Here is a 21758-nt window from a genome sequence, read left to right as displayed (position 1 = left end):
GTGAGAACTCATTATCATGAGAACAGTATAGGGGAAACCACCACCATAGTTCAATTATCTCCACCTGGTCCCGCCCTTGACATGTGGGAATTACTACAATTCAAGATGAGATTTTGGGTGGGGATGCAGCCAGACCATATTGTACGGATAGATCAAATGTGAAGGCTGTGGTGTGGTCAACATAAGAATATAATGACATTGCATGTAAAATAGTGACAATATGTACTTTACAGACAGTTAAACCAAAACTTAGCAATGGTTACTGATTCATAATCAACAAATGCTGAGGAAGGCAATACACCTACAGCCTTTAACTTTATTGATAATTTTTCCAAAACTTCATCCTTTTATATATTCTCACCTAGTCAATCATCCAGGTTAGAATGGTATAATTGAGGAGGGCAACATAATTCAGACCCAAAATGGTCAAAACTTAACAATGGACACTTATGCTAACGACTGCTAAAACAAAAACTATGCAAGAGCCAGCAGGGATTCTGGGTTGATATTATTGGCTGGTGTGCTGAGTTGGAACTGCAACCTGTTATGATGGTCTTTGTTCATCTTGAGAAAGTACTAATTGAATATGTATCTCTAAGTGGAAGGATTTAGGTACAATATCTAGCAAAGAAGAAACATTGGCGCAGGTGATAACAGTTGGGAAGTGATGGTGACAAAGGGTCCACCAAGTTGTCTCATTTCGTTTCAAAGGATACTTGTCTTAAATAGGTGATCCATCACAGAATACTCATTCCTTAGGCATTTCCACTGAAGGAGGTCAAAGCACCAAGGTTTCTGGCACCCATCTGTCTTTGAAAGAACCACACCTGTTCTGTAATGCCCGGAACTATCAGCACCACCACCTCTTCTGTGGAACGGTCAAGATGCTGACCTTTAGCACTTCCTGCTCTCAGACCTGTCTGGCAGTTCAAGCCTTCCAACAATCATTAAGAAGTTCCTTCCCTAGCCCTCCATCAAAAGCTGCTTAACCCAACCCTACAGTTGTTTGGTTATCATTGAAGCCCACCCCACTTACTACCAGTCATTGTTTCTCCTCCCAGCCACTGACTGACAGGAAGGAAGAGCAGCCAGGTGAAGAAAGAACAGAAGGTGGGCTCCAAGCTCCCGAATTTACTGCATCCATTGCCCAGCCCACTTTAATCACTATGGTGTAGGTCAGTGGCCCAGCAACTCCCCAGTCACAATCAATCAGACAGCACTAAGGTATAATGCCATTTTCTTTGTGTGCGGCATTTTTCACCACTATGGACATTGTCCCCAGCCAGCTTTTTGCTGCAGCAATACTGGAGATGACAAAACATTGAGACTCAGAGGCTGTCAGCAAGAAGAACATATGTCTGTCTTCCACATCTGCTTGCCATGTGGGCTTGGCTGCAAGTCGGTTCCACATCCAAATTCTAGAGTCCAGCTGAGAACACAATCAGCTCGGTGCGGAGGAGACGAAAAGGCTGAGCCCGAAAGCACATTTAATTTGTTTGGATCCAGTGTGTGTCCATTCTGCTCACACAGCATTGGCCAAAGCAAGTCACACAAACAAGCCTCAGGAAACTCTTTGAGGAAGGCTGCTCCTTCCGTGTGTGTGGGAAGCCAAGAGCAAATATCTGCTGGCTGATACAATCCACTGCAGGCCTCTCTAGCTGTGAAATAGTTGCCTTCTATAAAGCAATGGAGACTTGAAATAACAGATGGCAAAATAAAGGCATCTGGATGAGAATGATTGTTTTCTTGAAGGTGTTGTCAATGAATACGAGAAACCCCACAAGGCAGAACTCTAAATCTGTTACTTGACGTCATAACTCATCACCTAAGCATTGATTCATTCCCTTCTGTTGTAGGGTATCAAGTTACCATGATATGCATGGTTTCCTATTAGGCATTTAGGAGTGGGAAAGGAGGAATGAAAAGACTGAGGCCACAGGCATGCCGCCCTCATGGAGCACCACTGGTGGAGTCCGGTCATGGGCCTGCAGCCACTGTGTGCTTCTGCAGAACAGTGACTGCAGTCATCATGTGTACACAGTACACCTGTGAGCATGACTGCCGATGACAACTTACAAAGGCAGCTGTGCAGATGCTAATCGGAAACTGAAGGTGCTAAAGCTGTGCATTAATAAAGAGCATGGATTTGTGTCAGGCACACCTGGACTCATGCCCCAGCTTCCTGCTGTGTGGCCTAGGGCAACCTCCTCAGTGTTTCTAGGCCTCACTCAATTCATCTGTAAAATAGGTTTGCTTTAATTATTATGAGAAATAGCACCTATGAAACACGCTGGACATGGCACGTCGTCATGCACAGAGCGGATTTGCAGCAGCATTTAGCACAGGGGGAGCAGCAGCAGCAATGCCCACAAGAATGTGAGGGCAGCTGCAGCAGTGCCCGCAGGTCAGGAGGTGCGTCCTTTGTGAGGGCATCATGAGAAACATGTTGGCTGGAAGAGTGGGTGAGACACAGAACTCACCTCACCCAAGTTTCCTACTAGAAGAAATGCATATGGAAACCTAAATTTCAATTTCATAACCTGTAACTATGAGACCATGGTTTTCAAAGAGGACTAAAAACTACAATTTGTATGTAAATTAAAATATAATTTTATATAGGAGCCCACAATAGCAAAATTAATAGACATATTCCACTTATTAAGACAAGACAGACCTGATCTACTTGCCAGATGTCACTTGCTGAAATTAATTACCCAGAAAATAAGTATATACGGAGATCTGGGCACGTTTCTTGACCTTTGTACACAGGATCTGCAGAAATTGGGCTTCACCAAGGTGATCCTTCAGAACAACTGCATCAGATGTTTCCTGTTTTACTATCCCCAGAGCTGTTCAATCAAATAAAGTATTAGCCAGAAAGTGAGTCTGTTTACTGTTACTAAAACTCTCAGCAACAAACCTGTTGAAAACTCAACTTCAGCCCACCAAAGCAAAACTTATACATGAATAAAGAGTAACTGCTGAGGTGGTACAAAATTTCTGTCGAACCTGACAGCCTTTTTGCCCCTAAAACGTGCCCATTATTCAATGTTGCTTGAAATTTTAACCATTAACTTCACTCTATTGGCTTTGAGGTCTTGATTCATTTTAAAACACAGCTTTTTGGCAGAGCAGGGAAGGGAAATGGAGAAAGAGAGAGGTAATGAAAGAGAAGAAAAAAAAGAAGGAGGAGGAGGAGGGTGAGGAGGAGGGTGAGGAGGAGGAGGGGGGAGGGTGAGGAGGAGGAGGAGGGTGAGGAGGAGGAGGGGAGGAGATGCTTTATTGAGAGTAAACATTAAGTACAATATGAAAAGGGGGAGAGAGAGTAACTGTACAGAGAGGAAACCTGATAGACACTGCCCCACCTGGGTGATCAATGTCAATATCCATAGCCATGTGTACATTCATTTATGAATTATTTATTGAATTATGATGAAAATGGCACTTCACCTCTGTGGTCTTCCTCACAAAAACCCATAACCCCAGCATAAGCGTGGGAGAAATATCAGAAAAAACCCGGATTGAGGGCCATCCTCAGAAAAAACCCAGATTGAGAGCCATCCTCCAGAATGCCTAATCAGTGCTGCTCACAATTCTCAAGTTCATCAAAACCAGGATAGTCTGAGAAGCTGTCAATGCCCAGAGAAGCCTAAAGACATATGACAATTAGATGTAAGGTGGTGTCTTGAATGACATCCTGGAACAAAAATAAGACATTAGGGAAAAGCTAGTGAAGCCCAAATTAATAGTGGAGTTTAGTTTATAGTTAATAATAATCCATCAATATTGGCTCATTAGCTATGCTAAACGTAACATGATAACGTAAGATGGTAACCGGGAAGATACTGCAGGGATCCTGGGACTCTGTGGCATCTGCACAACTTCCTGCAAACCAAAAACTGTTCTGAAATAAAATGCTTATTTTTAAAATGTGGGGAAGAAGTACGGCACGGGAGACTAATTTGGCCCACTTCTCCTCATTGTGCAAGCTCTGAGCTGCTAGCAGGCACCCCATCCCCCCATCCTGAGTTGAATGTGCAGCAGAGACTTGATGAATGATGCACGGCATTGAGAAACACACAGTCCCATAAAAGAAATTGAACCTAAAATTCATTGTTTACAGTGTAACAAATCTAATATGGGAATATCGAGATATCCCAGAGGAATTCAGCCAAGAAAGAGGTTTGTGCATTTGTGCCGACATTTGATGCCCTGGGTTGTTTTATTTTTCCTATAGTCATCATTTCAAACCCAGATTGTCAAATATTCAGGAAGGAACCACACATGTATACTCTCTACTCCAAAAGAATGAAGGAAATCTTTCAAGTCTCTTTCAGAAAATTGTTCTTGTTGCATGTTATAGAACTCATAAAGTGAAAACACCGGTAGAAATTCCCCTTTGATAAGAAAAATCAAAATCTTTCAAACAAAAAGCCATTTAAAATTTATCAAACCAAGACTTTAGGTCCAGTGGTAAACAGTGGCACTCTTGTGCCCAGCAATGTGTGTTGGGAGTTGCTGTCAGCCATTGTGCTCCCTCACCTGCACGCCCCTCCATGGCCCCAGCTTTTTTTTTCATGGGGCGCATGAAACGGAAACTTAGGGCCCACGCCTGACCCCAGCTTGAGACCCAGTGTTCCATCCTCTCCCCTCCTTTCCACTTCCAAGCGCTCCCCTGTGTCTCCTGTGAAAGACGTCAGCCGACACCGTCCTTCTCAGAGGGGTAATGTGAGCTTCAGAGCCTTGGTTTTAGTCAAACTTTACCCATGGAATCATGTCCCGTCCCTCCCCTAAAACGGCTGCCTGGGTCCCTGATGATCCCAAAGAGAAGGGCCACCCCCATAGCCTGGAGCAAAGACTCAGATTATTCTATGAGCAATAAATAAATTTCTGCCTGAATGAGCCATGGAAATATTGGGTCTATTTGTTACTGCAGCCAAGCATATCCTAGTTTTTATAATACCTCTTGGGAGAGGAGAAGATTACCCGTTGTGTAGAATGACAAGAATGAGGATTCATGGCAAAACCTTGAGGAGGAAAGATTTCAGGCACAAAAGCATGGGAAACCAAAATAGTGACTTGAGAAGGGACAGTCATACACACAGGAAGAGAGCAAGGAAGAGAAAGAGTGGACAGGGACAGAGACAGAGGAGAGAACTTCCACACTCAGGCAGTTGGCAATGACCTTGAGTGCTCCCAACAGGCCGGGAAGTATGAAAATGAAATTACACTACTGAAGCAGGCAATAAAGTAATTGTTGATTAAATAAATGTCAACTTCAGTGGATTTTTTGAATAATTACATAGTATCCATAAAATTACTGTCCTACTTTTGTTTGCTTAATCCTAGAAGAATTTCTGATATCACTGTATATTCCTGTTAGCTATCATTTTTAATCTATTGAATGATATATGTTAATATACTTAGTTATTTTCCTATTGTTAAATATTTAGATCACTTACAATCATAAAATATTGGAAGCAAGGTCACAACATTTATGCTTATGGAAATTTTTTCTTGTGATAGTTTATCTCCTTAGGATAAATATCTTTAGCAGTAGTATAATTTTATAAATGGTTTTTATGGACCGTGGCAATTATGCCATCAAAAATTAAATGACAATTTCTATTATTTTCTGCTAATTTAATATATCAAATCTTTTTACTTATTAAAATAGTTTAACAATTTTATCAAAAGCTATTAAATAAATGTATCATGACCTAACGTTCTAACCAGCTTGTTACAATAAAGTTCAACTTAATTAATTCATGCATATTAATGCAATAATAACCTCTCTTCATGCTGTTGCCAGTAACTGTTTAATACGGCAACAGAGTATCATTGGAAATTACACACAAATGAAGGTTTCCTGTATCTTAAAAGAAATGGTACCTCAGCTCTTTCTCCCCCAGGCATATTCAGTTACCTCTTCCTCCATGAGATCACATACAAGAACATTTATTAGGGTTATTTTAAAACAGAAAATTCTAAGGGGGAAATAAAAACGGCCCATAATCCTTTTACCTGATAACCCATGTTAACATTTTGTAACAAATGAAAGTAACACATGCACATGATCAGAAAATTCAGATAATAATGGAAGGTATAAAACTGAATGTGTCTAGAATAGGCAAATTCATAGAGACAGAAAGCAGAACACAGGCTACCACGGTCTGGGGAGAGATACGAATGAAGAGTCATTGTTTAGGGATAGAGAGGTTCAGTCTGGGAAGATGAAAAAGTTCCAGAGATAGATAGTGGGATGATTACACAACATCGTGAATGTACATGACATCACTAAAAATAAAAAGGCAACTTTTTTCACTTTTTAAAAATTTTTTATTTCCACAGTTTTTTGGGGAACAGGTGGTATTTGGTTACATGAGTAAAGTTCTTTAGTGGTGATTTGTGAGAATTTGGCGCACCCATCATCTGAGCAATATACACTGAACCCAATTGGTAGTCTTTTATCCCTTTTATTCCTCACCCCCTCCCACCCTTTTCCCCAAGTCCCTAAAGTCCATTATATCAATCTTATGCCTGTGCGTCTTCATAGCTTAGCTCCCACTTATGAGTGAGAACATGTGATGTTTGACTTTCCATGCCTGAGTTTCCTCACTTAGAATAATGGTCTCTGGTTCTATCCAGGTTGCTGCGAATGGCATTCATTTGTTCCTGCTATGGCTGAGTAGTATTCCATCATATATATATACACCACAATTTCTTCATCCACTTGTTGATTGATAGGCATTTGGGCTGGTTCCATATTTTTGCAATTGTCAATTTTGCTGCTATAAACATGCCTGTGCAAGTATCTTTTTCATATAATGACTTCTTTTCCTCTGGGCAGATACCTGGAAGTGGGGTTGCTGGATCAAATGGTAGCTCTCCTTTTATTTCCTTAAGGATCTCCACACTGTTTTCCACAGTGATTACACTCGTTTACATTCCCACCAGGAGTGTAGAAGTGTTCAAAAAAAGGCAACTTATATTTTAAAATAAGGGGATAAAAGTTTCCCTCCTCTAGTCTTTACCTTTCCCCAAAAAACAATCACTAAGATTGTTTGACAAGTATCATTTGAGAAAAAATTACATGCATATACTCCCTTATATATAAATATGTAGCATATATATATATTTTTTTATTTGCATGAATCGGGTGATAGCTTATACAAAGATGTGGATTTTGCTTCTTTTTCACTCAGTAATATTTCTTGACCATCAACAAATGGAGCCATACCTTATTATTTTTTCATCTGTATAACTGCTCATTATATGAATTATTATAATTTATTTAACTAATCTACTCTAGTCTCCTGGATATTTAGATCAATTCCTTGTCCGTGTGTCCATACAATATAGGAAAAATGATAGATATTTCCAAGGGGCATTTGTGGAAATTTTTAAATAATAATGAGACTAAGATGAAGGTAATAGTCCCACCTTAATAATGCTGATGTGGAATTGACATTGTTTATGACTGTGAAGATATGATCTAAATAATATGTAAGCCGAACAATGCAAAGCAGTTTTTAAAAGACGATAACAATAGTAGTGACTTATCTAGCATTAAGTCAGTATTAAATTTGACCAATAATAATATAAGTGGTTTTTTTTAAAGTGGTAAAGTCACTGGAAGTAATTCATTCCTCTCAGGATACTCTAGACCGTAGTGAAAGGAACAGAACAAGAACATGGGGATAAGGTATCTTTTGAAGGCTTCATATATATCACCTGTGGTTTTACCAGCTGCACCCTATGACAAACTCTACTCTTCCAAGTACTTGATTGAGAAATAGTTCAAAGATTTTAATATTACTCAAAGTTCTCAATTTTCATTCTGTGATGTTAGTTTTAGTCCAATAGATAAAAGATAACATGTCACTAGGAAAAATAAAGTTTTCAATCAATTTTAAATATTTATGTCAATATTGCCTCTTTATTCTACCATTATTAAAAAGTTAAACTCTTTCAAGTTAAACAGAAATGATTTATTAATAATTCCCAAACTAAATTATATAGTCAAAGCCAAATCCCAATAATTATAAGGGATTTGAGTCCTGAAGATAATTACTATATTCTTTTAGTTTCTTTCTGCTCAATTTATCAGAATCTGCTCTCTAAATCTTCCCCCTTCATTTCTTCTTCATAGGTTTTACAAGCCATAGTTACAGAGGCAACAGGAGCATTTCTGTTTCAGAACAAATTCCAGTATAATAACTTAGATGAATAAATAGCATGATCAATTTTGACATTCAAGATTGTGTGTTTCTAGCAAATAGCTAATAATTTTTAAAGTATTAAAGAAGATGCATCTCATCTGCAGCCTCTAATAAGTCTCTCCCAAATTGCTATAAAATGTAAGACTTTTAGCAGCACTGGAAATGAAGACTGGCAAGTCAAATTAATCTCAGAAATTTGAAGGAAATAAAAATAAGCAGATAAACCTAAAGATTTTATGAAACAGTCTCAAAAAATAGAAACTACCTTAAAAAGGAGGTGGAGTTGGCAGAGCCTTCATAAATCCCAGCCCCTCCTCATGTAAAGAAACAAAAGTAAACCAAACTAGAAACATGGGCAGATATTCCCCATAGTACTTTTAAAAAGTACTCCCTCTTCTCACTACTTCTAGCCATTAAACACCATCTCTCTTATTCACTCACAGCAAATTCCAGACTTTTAAAATCTAGAAAATGAATAGGAGCAGATTGAGGCAGAAAGAGAAGGATGTGGTATGCTGAACATGCACCGTGTAGCCTCCACAGGTTAAGTTCGTGGGTTGGTGAAAATGTTTGAAATAACTTGGTAGAAAAGCAAGCTGGGATTTTTAATTGTCAAAATCTTCATAAACTCAAAGTATGAAAGAAACATAAATTATGGTTAGAATATGATGCATCTCAATAAATTCCATAGGGAAAACAAGATAAATTTAGAACCAGATTAAAAGCTCTCAGAAATGTGGATATGCCAGAAAAAAAATATTATCACAACAGGGACAGAGATAAGGGGCCTAGAGCCTCACATGCACTAGCCAAGCTCCTCTCAACTTGAGTTTGAGCAAAGAAAAAACAAGTATAATGAGATTGAGAAATTGGCACTCCCTATACTCATCAAACAGTCTTGAAGAAGCAATCCAGTGTAAATGTGTCATCAAAGATCATCAGCCATGTAAAGACAAGAGGGTAATATGGAAAAGAAAGATGAATAAAAACTGACAGGAAAAAAAGACAGAGATAACTCAGGGAACAGAAAGAAAATAATATTAGTTAACATTCTAAGACATTCAGGAAGATATTACTTTCACAAAATAAAATCAATATGCTCTAAAATGGAATAATCAGAGGACAAAAAGGGTTTTGCAGTCTAAAATATGCCTATAACTTTTTTAAAAAATAGAGTGAGGGAGGTATCCCACAACAGAAGAGAAAAAAAAGACAAGAAGAATAAGAAAGACAGGAGACATGGCGTGAAGGCACCATCTGTGTCATCCCCCAACTGACTAACAGCAGACCTCGGAAGAGAAAAAAAGAGATGAAGAAATTGCCAAAGAAATAATAGAAGGAGGAGAATCCCTTGAGCCTGGGAGGCTGAGGCTGCAGTGCGCAGAAATGGCGACACTGCACTCCAGCCTGGGAGATAGAGCGAGACCCTGTCTCAAAAAAAATAATAATAGAAGAGACTTCCTCCACAGATCTAAAGATGAACAGAAGTTTTCAGAATCAAAACATTCACTTCGAGACAAGATGAATTTTAAAAGATTCACGTCCAGAAACATTCTGAAGAAATTTGAGAACAGCGAGAGAAAATGGCAGCTTCCGGGGAGAAGAAGACGCCTCCGGTGTGTGACCGAGAAAACGACCCGTCTTGACCGCGGTTCCAGCAACACACGGGACAGATTTGAACCTACTCTACGCCCAAACAAGCTATCAATCACAGTAAGTCTTAAATAAAGACACCTTCAACTACGGAATAATGCAGAAACTGCACCCTTTCTTGTAAAACTAACCGAGGATGTTATAAAGGGCTACAGTGTATTATTCATGAAACAGGGATACAGTGCCAAGCTACTATAAGTTCGATTCTGGACACATTTGAGGATGTGTGAGATATATATTTTTTTCTTGTCAATAAAAGAGAAAAAACACAACCAGAAATTTACAGAAGAAAATTAAAACTCTACCATGGCATAATTTTAAACAATTGATGGAAAATATGTCTAAGGGAAAGAACTTGCGTGGTGAATTCTTGGAGCGTTGTCTTTTTAGTGACGCAGCTTGCCTACCTTAGTGCAGAGAGAAGGCTCGTCTTCCCCACAGACCATTTGTCTCTGCTCTTACAATGCAGAGGATAAAAGCATGGAACCTGGACTCTGACCATTTAGATTCCACCCCAGCTCTGCCCTTTACAGCTGAGAGACCTTGAGGAAGTCATTTAAACCCCATATCCATCAGTTTCTTCGTTGGCAAAATGGGGATGAAAATAGCAGTATTTAAGTCACGGTGTTGCTCCACCACCAAAACATACAAAGACAACATCAAAATGTTCGCTCGGCCTCCCTACATAACATTAATACAGCAAACCTTCGTAACTTAGAAGCAAATGCAATCTTGTGTTATAGCAAACAATGATTTGTTCAAAAATGTTTGTCAAACAAATGCTTATTGATCAACCACAGTAAGTTAGGCTTATTACTGTAATCCAAGAATGGTTTGTTTAATAACTAGAAACAGTTTAATCTAATTCATTACATCAATAAAAATAATATAATGACTAAGATTTTTTAAAGGTTGTAGTAAAAAATAAATCTCCATTTCTTATTTTAAAAGACCTAATAACATTCCTTAGCATGATAAAGAACATATGTAAGACCAAGAGACATTGTACTACATGGCCAAACACAAGATATTCTCATTGAAATCAGAAATGTACCACAAGCATTATTACCAAACATTATTTTGTGTGTTATTACACAGAAAAATAACGTAACACAAATTTTCACCATCAAATTTACCAGGAAGGAGAAAAACCAAATTTGTCAATAATATAGATAAATAGGAGCTCTTAAATTGCTAGGAGAGCAAAATGAAGCAAGTATTCTGGAAGTCAAATTGTCAAAATATACCAAAAGTCATATGATTACTCCTTTTTCGCACAGCAATTACAATTATAGCAATTAATTCTAAGGATAAAAGTCAATGACATACACAAAGATTTATTATTAAGCATATTTATCTGTCCCTGCCTTATTGCTAAGGATAATGGCCTCCAGCTCCATCGATGTCCCTGCAAAGGACATGATCTTGTTCTTTTTAATGGCTGCATAGCATTTCATGGTGTATATGTACCACATTTTCTTTATCCAGTCTATCATTGATGGGCATTTGGGTTGATTCCATGTCTTTGCTATTGTGAATAGTGCTGCAGTGAACATACATGTACATGTGTCTTTGTAATGGAACAATTTATATTCCTCTGGGTATATACCCAGTGATGAGATTGCTGGGTTGTACAGTATTTCTATCTTTAGGTCTTTGAGGAATTGCCACATGGTCTTCCACAACAGTTTAACTAATTTACACTCTCACCAACAGTGTATAAGCGTTTTTTTTCTCTATAACCTCACCAGCAAATAACGCATGTTCTCACATATAAGTGAGAGCTAAATGATGAGAACACATGGACGCATAGAAGGGAGCAACACACACTGGGGCCTGTCGGAGGGCGGAGGGTGGGGGGAGCGAGAAGATCAGGAAAAATAACGAATGGGAACTAGGCTTAACACCTGGGTGATGAAATAATCTGTACAACAAACCCCCATGACACAAGTTTACCTATATAACAAACCCATGCATGTACCCCTGAACTTAAAACTTAAAAAAAAGAAAACAACAACAACAATAAAAACTCTTGCTCTTAAAAAAAAAAAAAAAAAAAAAAAAGGCTAGGCGCGGTGGCTCACACCTGTAATCCCAGCACTTTGGGAGGCTGAGGCAGGTGGATCACAAGGTTAGGAAATCGAGACCAGCCTGGCCAACATGGTGAAACCCCGTCTCTACTAAAAACACAAAAAATTAGCTGGGCATGGTGGCACGCACCTGTAGTCCCAGCTACTCAGGAGGCTGGGGCAGAAGAATTGCTTGAACCTGGGAGGCGGAGGTTGCAATGAGTCAAGATTGCACCGCTGCACTCCAGCCTGGGCAACAGAGACAGACTCTGTCTCAAAAAAAAAAAAAAATGTTTATCAAAGATCTAATTAGTATGGTGAAAATTACAAACTAATCCATTTATTTGCTGTGAATTTTTTAAAGAGCAGTTTAATAAAATGGAATATGGTCAGTCTTTTTAAGGTCTGAAAACAATATCCTCAATATTATGTGAAAAAAAATAAGATACAAAAGCAAGTGAGTAATGAAATTAACAAATAAGAAGGAAATTTTAAGGTGGTATGGGAATTTTAAGGCGGAATTTACAACTTTATACCTATCATGCTGAAAAAATAGAGGTAATAGGAAAATGCAGTTTTCCAGCCTTTCTTTACTTGAAAAGAGAGGGAACATATGAGCAAGCACATCACAACAAGGAGAAAATGAAATGCTCTGTGCACACTCTGCATGATGCTAAAACATCAGACAAGGTATCATGCTCACAGGGAACTCACCATTTTTTTTTCTTTTATAATTTAAACTCTTTTGGAGCAAAGAGAAATACAAAACTTCCTGAAATACTTCTACCAGATAAAGGAAGCCAAAAATGACCTCTGGACAAAAAAAGAAGACAATCAATGAAACCCTGCCATTGCCATTAGTAGAATATAGCAAGAAGATAAGAGAAAAGCTACAATACACTGGAAAGGAGAAGAAAACTGTCATTTTTATGTATATGGAGTTATTGTCTAAAGGTTTAGAGGAAAACACTAAATATTTATAAAAATTAAAGACTTCATAATGTTAGTTCAGTATAAGATTAACATAAAAAATAAATAACTTTTCTATGAATTAATCAAAGATTAGGTAGATGCTTCCTGTTTATACAAAGTATATAGACAGGCTGTGTAAACAGACAATAGGCAGCAATGAAGACCAAAGTTGTAAATATGCTGTAGTAATTCTCCCAAATTTAGTCTATAACCTCAACACACATCCAATCAAATTTCATTGCAATTATGGGTCCAAACTTCATCTGGAAGACAACATTGCAAAAAAAAAAAAGGCAGGGGAGGGGGTGGATCTAAGAGAATGCTATAAACAACTGTGTGACAAGAAATTAGATGACTCATATGAAATGAACAAATTCCTACAAAGGCAAAAACCACCAAATCTGACTCAGGGAGAAACAGAAAATCTGATTAGACCTATAACAAAGAGAGAGTAATTAAGTTTATTAGTAATTACATTTAATAATTAAAACTACCCACAAGGAAAATCTCAGTCCTGAATTTTTGAATTCTCCCAAAATATGAAAAGAAATAATAACAATTCTTCACAAATTATTTCCAAAATAGAAAAGGAAGAAATCCTGCCAGCTCATTTTATGACACCTGTATGACTCTGTGTGGAAAAGAGTTAACATTTCAGGCCTGACTGCTGTGGTTGGAAAGACCCGCTTACTGGGTTGGTTCTTGGCTGGCATCTGGGAACTTGGATTTGGGGAGGGTCCCCACCACTATTAACTGACGAAGGTGGTGTTCGCTGTACCTAAACTGCTTCTACAAACAACATGATTTATGCTGAACATCTGCTTTTGAGTCTGGAATTTCAGTCCATGCCAGGCAGAGGCTGCCCCCATGATTAGCCCAGGTAAAAACCTAGGCACTGAGACTCTAAGGACTTCCTGGAGGGCCTGCTAACATGTAGATTGCTGGGCCACCCCCAGAGGCTCTGATTCAGCAGGTTGGGGTTGTGGGGGTGGGGGAGCACTTCAGCAGATTCAGAATGGGCGTTTCTAGTGTGTTTCTGGGGGATTGTGACGCTGCTGGTCCAGGGACCAAACTTGTAGAGCCAATGATCAAAGGAGCTATTTTACCTCATTACTTTTTTAAGAGAGTTAATTTCTTGAATAACCCTTTCCATTTTATTCCATCTGACCACAGCTTACACAATTGAATTGGTTTGTTAAATCTAACTACCACAAAGAAATTCTTAAGAAGAAACAATGACCTAGTAATTATGAAGTTATTTTAATGTTATTTAATATCTAGGACGTTAGCCAATATCTAATATGTTCTAACATATTCTAAGTATGACTATATGACTCCGCGATTATCCCAAGTGTGACGTTTTTAAGATAAAATTGTAATTGTTATAACTGGGATAGGTCAAAGTGTATAATACAATTAATTTTAAATTTCATTACATACCTTCTAAATAACATATGCAATATTAAACACATCCGACTCTCTAACAATACTGTGATTCCTTTGATGTCACAGTGCTGTTTGCTCATGCTAGGTAAGGGGAGGAAAGCTAAATCCAGACACTGCCACCCATCTGCTGTGCTGGCAACACGCCTTCTAACCAAAGTAACTAACGCTTCTGCAATAGCTTTGAGAAGTACTACCACTAAAGAGTAATTTTCAATTTGCTCCCTTCTAAGGTGAGCATATAAATAATCTGAAGATATTTCTACCTCTGATAAATTAAGATTTGTTTCTTCAGCCTTTCCCCATGGTCTAACCCTAATAAACTGTGGCACTGGACTTATCTATAAATCCTTGCAAAGTAATGCCTGCCCAGAAGTAGCTGTAAATAATGCTATCTCAGGGACACTAAAAGCCAACTCCAATGTTACAGAGACTGAAGATTTTGTTACAGACCTAATATTTTGTTATAGATGGTCCATGGTAAATATACATAATTAATACACTTTGAATTGGTTTTAAAAAATGATGTGAAAACCATTTTCAAAGAAACTCTCTTTCATTACTTTCAAATATGGCTCTAAATTTATTTTCTTGTTTCCAGTTTTATCCCCTTTCTAATTCAATTCCTCCCCCAAAGTAAGAGTGATTTTCCTAAAAACATAAAACATTCTCTTGCATTAAGCCTTCTTGTCCTCAAGATGAAGTTCATCTTAGTCCCCAGGCCTCAACTTTTAGCTTGCCTCCATCAACCTTAACCCCCAGACATACCCCACACACACAATGCTGATGCACCATATTTTTTTCTGTTTTTCCAACTTATCATACACTTTTTAACCTTCCAGATTTTGCACAGACTGTGTCCTTGCCTTACTCATTTCCAGTGATCCTTCAAATCTCAGTTTATAAGACATGACTTCAGGAAGCATTCTCTTAGCCTGGGTCTGAGTTAAGTACTCAAATCATATTCTTCCATACCATCTCTACTTTTTCCATCAAAGAACCTATGACACTGGATTTCCTGCATATTTGTTGAAATGTTCCTCTGGATTGAGAATAAGACATTTCTAAACTTATTTACTGCTATGTTCAGTGTCTAACAAAATCTGGCACTCTAAGTGCTCATTGACTATATGCTGGATGGATGGATGGATGGATGGATGGATGGATGGATGGATGTGATGAATGGATGGATGGATTGGGTGGGTGGTGGGTGGATGGATGATGGATGAATGGGTAAATGGATAAGTGGATGGATTTGCAAATGAATAAATGGATATGCAGATGGATGGATGGATGGATGGATTGCATGAATGGGTGGATGGATGGGTGGGTGGTGGGTGGGTGGATGATGGATGAATGGATAAATGGATATGTGGATGGATTTGCAGATAAATAAATGGATATGCAGATGGATGGATGGATGGATGGATGGATCGATGAATGGATGGATGGAATGCATGGATGGGTGGATGGATAGGTGGGTGGTGGGTGGGTGCATGACAGATGAATGAATAAATGAATATGTGGATGGATTTGCAGATGAATAAATATGCAGATGGTGGATGGATTGATGGATGGATGAAATTCAAGTATATGAAGAATCTCTAAAATGTTACAGCATCCTACAAAGATCTTACTGAACCTCCTAACCGCTCATGTTCTGGCACACGTGAAACTATGATCACTTTTGTAAGACACCTCAGCTGTTCCTGACAGAGGAACTGGCCAGACCACCTAAGTGCTTTGGTTACTTGCTCACAGGCACTGTGGCTGGGAAGCTGTGTCCTGGGGAAGCCTCTAGTGGTGCTTCTTACTTGTGCAAATATAAATTGAGTTTAGTCAACAACCATTGGTTTGAGGGCAGGAAGTAACAGGTCTCTCTGGGACCCTCCCACATTATTCACTGTGAAAACCTGGTTGCTAAGGGAAAGGTGGGTATGTTTGTATAGAATAGAAGAAAGAAGCCAATAAATAAATCTCCTCCCTCTTTTATTTTGTAATATTAGGCTTACTAAGGTACAATTATTTATATATTTTTATATATATATATATAAATAAATATATATATGGAGTCTCACTCTGTCTCCCAGGCTGGAGTGCAGTGGCGTGATCTCGGCTCACCACAACCTCTGCCTCCAGGGTTCAAGCGAATCTCCTGCCTCAGCCTCCTGAGAAGCTGGAATTACAGGCGCCTGCCACCACACCTGGCTAATTTTTGTATTTTTTAGTAGAGACAGAATTTGCCATGTTGTCCAGCCTGGTCTTGAACTCCTGACCCCAGGTGATCCGCCTGCCTCAGCCTCCCAAAGTGCTGGGATTATAGGCGTGAGCCACTGTGCCCAGCCATTGAGGTATAATTTATATGTAGAAAAATTCACCCTTTTTATGTGTAGAGTTTTATAAGCTTTGACAAAAGGATGCAGTTGTGAGACCACCACCATAACCAACATGAACAATTTCCATCACAGAAAAGTCCCCTTAAATCCACAAATTGCCACTCCCACCAGTTCCAGCTCTTGGCAGGTGCTAATCTGATTTGTATTGTACAGTTTTATCTTTCTAGAATATCATATAAATAGAATCATATAGTATGCAGCCTTTGCACCTAGCTTCCCTCAACATAATGACTTTTTCATCCACGCTGTTGCCTGTGTCCGCAATTCATTCATTTTTATTGCTATGTAGCATCCCACTGTGTAGATGTACCACAATTTGTTTACCTGTTCACAGGCTGATGGATGTTTGAGATATTCTGGTTTGAACTGGTTATAAAAATAGGGACTATAGACATTTATACATGGGTCTTGGTGTACAGGTATGTTTGTATTTATCTTAGGTAAATACCTAGGAGTTGTATTATGGGATTAAGTGGTATTCATCTGACTAACTTTATAAGAAACTGCCAAACTCGTCCAGAGTGACTGCGCCGTGCTGCATTCTCACCAGTAACAGATGAGGCTTTCAGTGGCTCCACATCCTCACCAGCACTTGCATTTTGTACTGGCATTTTTTTTAAGCCATTCTAATTTATGTGTAGTGTTATCTCCTTTTGATTCGAACATGAATTTGTCTAATGATTAATGGCTTTGAGCATCTTTTGATGTGTTCATTCACCATTGATACTTCTTATTTGGTGAATTGTCCGAATCTTTGCCACTGTCCCATTATTTTGTTTGTTTTGTATTATTTTGTGAAAGTTCCGTATATCTTCTGATTACTGGAGTCTTTTTCATCACATGCGTGTTTTGCAAATGTTTTCTCCAAGCCTATTGTTTATCCTTTTGTTGCCTTAACAGTGCCTTACAAAGAGCAGAAGTTTTTAAATTCTCATGAAGGTCATTCAACTTGTCAGTGCTTTTCTGTTATAGTTTATGTTTATTGTAACTTATCTAAGAAATACTTGCTTGGCCAAAGGTCACAAAGATTTTCTTACATGGTTTTTTCTAGAGCTTTTTAGTCTGTGGCTTTATAGTAAGAATTATGATTTATGTCAAGTAAATATGTGTGTATTGTACAAGATGTAAGCTGAGGTTCTTTTTTTATATATGGAATCCCAACTGTTCCAGCACCACTTGTTAAAAACTCTATCATTTCTTTTTTGAGTAACCTTGTTACCATTATCAAATAATCAATATATGTATAGTCTATCCCTGAACCTGTTCTGTTCCATGCATCATTATGGCCATCCTTCACAATTACCACAATGTCTTCATTAATTAATATTCATTAATACTGAGATCAGTATTAAGAGTACTCCAATACCTTCCTTTAGAATTTCAGCATTCACAAATCTTTACTGAGATCTGTCAGTAGGAAAGTGCACCAGGGCTGCCAGGAGGACCCCACACAGCGACCCAGACACAGCTCAGTGTGAATGAGCCCATGGGGACTGTTGATTCAGAGCACGTGGCCAGCAGTGAAGGCTGCAACCACCACAGCGGGACTGCCAGGCTTTGGGTGGAAGGGGAGGTCTGTCAGGGTGAACACAGGAGGTTTCACCATAGGAAGCCAACAGGAAGCATCACCACAGCCTGTGTGGGGACCAGAGCAGCAAGGTATCGAGCACTGAGCTGGGCCCCAAAGACAAGACCACAGCACGGCTGTCCAGACCAGGGCCACCATTGAGTAGCTTGGCCTCCACAGGTCTCCCTCACCTCTGCAAGACTTCGGAAGCATAACTGACTCCTTTGGGCAGTGAAGCTGTTACCTTTCAAAATTAGGAGTAGGCCGGCACGGTAGCTCACGCCTGTAATCCCATCACTTTGGGAGGCCAAGGCTGGCGGATCACCTGAGGTTGGGAGTTCGAGACCAGCCTGACCAACATGGAGAAACCCTGTCTCTTCTAAAAATACAAAATTAGCCAGGCATGGTAGCGTATTCCTGTAGTCCCAGCTACTTGGGAGGCTGAGGCAGGAGAATCGCTTGAACCTGGGAGGCGGAGGTTGTGGTAAGCCAATGGTGTGCCATTGCACTCCAGCCTGGGCAACAAGAGTGAAACTCCATCTCAAAAAAATATATATAAATATAAATATATAATAATTAGGAGTAAAACGGAGCTCCAAGAGGAAAACTACTTTGGCTTTCTCACACTTTGAGTTGGTAAGTGCTCACAAAATTATTTTTTTCATGTGGCTATATTTCTACCAGAGTCTAAGTGTTAGATCAAATTGTATAAAAGTATAATTTCTGTGGTTTAAAAAGTTTGAATATTGGCAAATGCATATGGTTTGAATTAATAAATCATACTGGTTCTCATTTATTCACTTTGAAATTACCTGTCTTGCCACAAAGTCACAATATCTTACTACACATGGTGCTTGCTTGGGAAGATTTCTCTTTATCTTTCTAATTTTGCAGTCTGTCTTCTTCCTACTCCTTAATGAAGGCTGTCTTAATATTTCAGGATATTTAATATACATATAATATTCGTATATTAAATGTCAAAACAGGCCTCTTGCTAATGCTCTTTGTGATAATAGCTTTTCATTTTCTTCTGACTGGATTTGCTATTTTCTTATGCTCATCATTCTGATCTGTAAAGTAACTTGGACCATGTTGTTCATTTTGGTAAATAAGAACTTTTGAACAATCACTACAAAAATCCTTAATTTGTAACCCTAAGCAAAAAACTCTTTGATCTTTCTGTATCCCCTTTAAAAACTTTACAGCATTTGGCCAGGAGTTAAGAGGACATTGAGATTCATTAAAAATTTACATTTTTTTCTTTCTTACAACATATTACTAGGCTAGGATTTAAGCTAATGAGTCAAAAGCAATAAGTGAGAAGCAAGAAAACTGCACCAAGAACCCAGCTCATTTACAAGCTGCCTGGAGAGCTGACTATAACTAAATAAACTTAGGGCTTTTCTTGAAGTTCTCTGGCAAATACATTGAGGCCAATTGGCAAATACATTGACCTGAACTTTTATTTTCTCTATTAAGAGAAACTGTGTTTCAATAGGGAAGGAAGACAGGTAAGTGCAGAGTGTGGAATAAAAAAACAGCAGAACACAGGGTGCGCCCTAGCTGGGGAGCACACGAGGTGCAGCTGCCCCTGGAACTCCACAGCAAGAAGGCTGAGAGAGCGTGGGACAGCTGCCTGCCACCCACGTGGGAACAATGCAACACATGTGCACTCTGGAATCAGACACACCTGCTTCTTTGCTTTTCCAACACATACTGAACCTCACCAAGCTTGGGTTTCTTCATCTGTAAACTGGAGATGAGAACAGAACCAAAATCATGGGATGGTTATAAGAATTAAATGCGGGAGAAATCGTAAAATGCTCAGCGCATCGGAGAGAAGGAAGAATGCTGATGGCAGGGCTGCAGGTCTGGGCAACAATGGAGAATCGTACAGGGGAACTGTGGAACTCAGGGAAGATGTTTAATCAGTCTGCTGCTCCACTAATTCATTGATAGGGAAAAAAAGCAGATTTTGTTATTAGAAAATGACATCAGTCAGTCCATAACAGAAGTTGAATTAATCTGATTTCACACTGCTGATAAAGACATACCCAAGACTGGGAAATTTACAAAAGAAAGAGGTTTATTGGACTTACAGTTCCACATGGCTGGGGAGGCCTCACAATCATGGTGGAAGGTGAAAGGCATGTCTCACATGGTGACAGACAGAGAGAACTTATGCAGAGAAACTCCCATTTTTAAAACCATCAGATCTCATGAGACCCACTCACTATCACAAGAACAGCACAGGAAAGACCCTCCCCCGAGATTCAATCATCTCCCAATGGGTCCCTCCCACAACATGTGGGAATTTATGGGAACTACAAGATGAGATTTGGGTGGGGACAAAAAGCCAAACCATATCAGAAGTCCAATGTAAACATCAAATGTGAACTTGGAATTGGAGAGACCGCTGTATGCACAGATTTCCCTTTAGGAGTATCACATGGGAAAGGCAAAGGAGGACAGAAACCAATCTTATTCCCTTTGTGAGCAGATCTCATTTTGTTTGAGGATGATTAAGGAAAAAAGGTCTTCTATTCATCCTTTGGAAACTAATTCCCATACTGGCCCTCGGACCCAAACCAGCTTTCTAGAAAACTCCACCAAATCTGTTTTGTAAACATAATTGGATAAGCAATTCTACTTATGAGAATTTTATCTTACAGATAAATGGGCACATATACACAATTTTAAAGGTGCATATATAGTCACTGCAGCAAAAGGATTGTAAACAATTTTCCAATCAAAAACGGGCTGAGGTAAAATTACACAGTTCAGTAAAGGTCTATACATTCTATGCAGCTAGAAAGAAAATGAAGACACTCTCTCTGTCCTGATATATTAATAGCTCCAAAATATATTAAGTAAAATCGCATAAGAAGAGGCATATAGATCAATGGAGTAGCACTGAGATTCCAGAAATAAATTCATACATTTGATTTTTAACAAAAATGCCAAGATAATTCAACGGGAAGAAAATAGTCTTTTCAACAAATGGTGCTGGGACAACCAGATATCCACATGCAAAAAAAAAAAGAAAGAAAGAAATTGGACCCTTACCTCACAGCATATGCAAACTTAACTTAAAATAAGTCTAAGACTCAAATGTAAAAATAAAACTGGCCGGGCATGGTGGCTCACACCTCTAATCCCAGCACTTTGGGATGCCGAGGTGGGTGGATCACCTGAGGTCAGGAGTTCGAGACCAGCCTGACTAACATGGAGAAACCCTGTCTCTCCTAAAAATACAAAATTAGCCACGTGCAGTGGTGCATGCCTGTAATCCCGGCTACTTGGGAGGCTGAAGTAGGAGAATCATTTGAACCAGGGAGGCGGAGGTTGAGGTAAGCTAAGATTATGCCATTGCACTCCAGCCTGGGCAACAAGAACAAAACCCCATCTCAAAATAAATAAATAAATAAAATTAAAA

At 39.0% G+C, this 21758-nt stretch overlaps 1 protein-coding gene across 4 annotated transcripts in view; it reads right to left on the bottom strand.

Moving 5' to 3' along the window:
• The window catches only part of GALR1 (galanin receptor 1), a 133082-nt gene that overhangs the window by 59645 nt on the left and 51679 nt on the right, over nt 1–21758 (bottom strand). The window lies entirely within an intron of this gene.

The sequence above is a fragment of the Pongo abelii genome, chromosome 17 (assembly GCF_028885655.2).
Source record: "Pongo abelii isolate AG06213 chromosome 17, NHGRI_mPonAbe1-v2.0_pri, whole genome shotgun sequence".
NCBI classification, from domain to species: domain Eukaryota; kingdom Metazoa; phylum Chordata; class Mammalia; order Primates; family Hominidae; genus Pongo; species Pongo abelii.
Note: the sequence above shows the minus strand (reverse complement) of the source record. Positions and strands in the feature narration are given on the sequence as shown.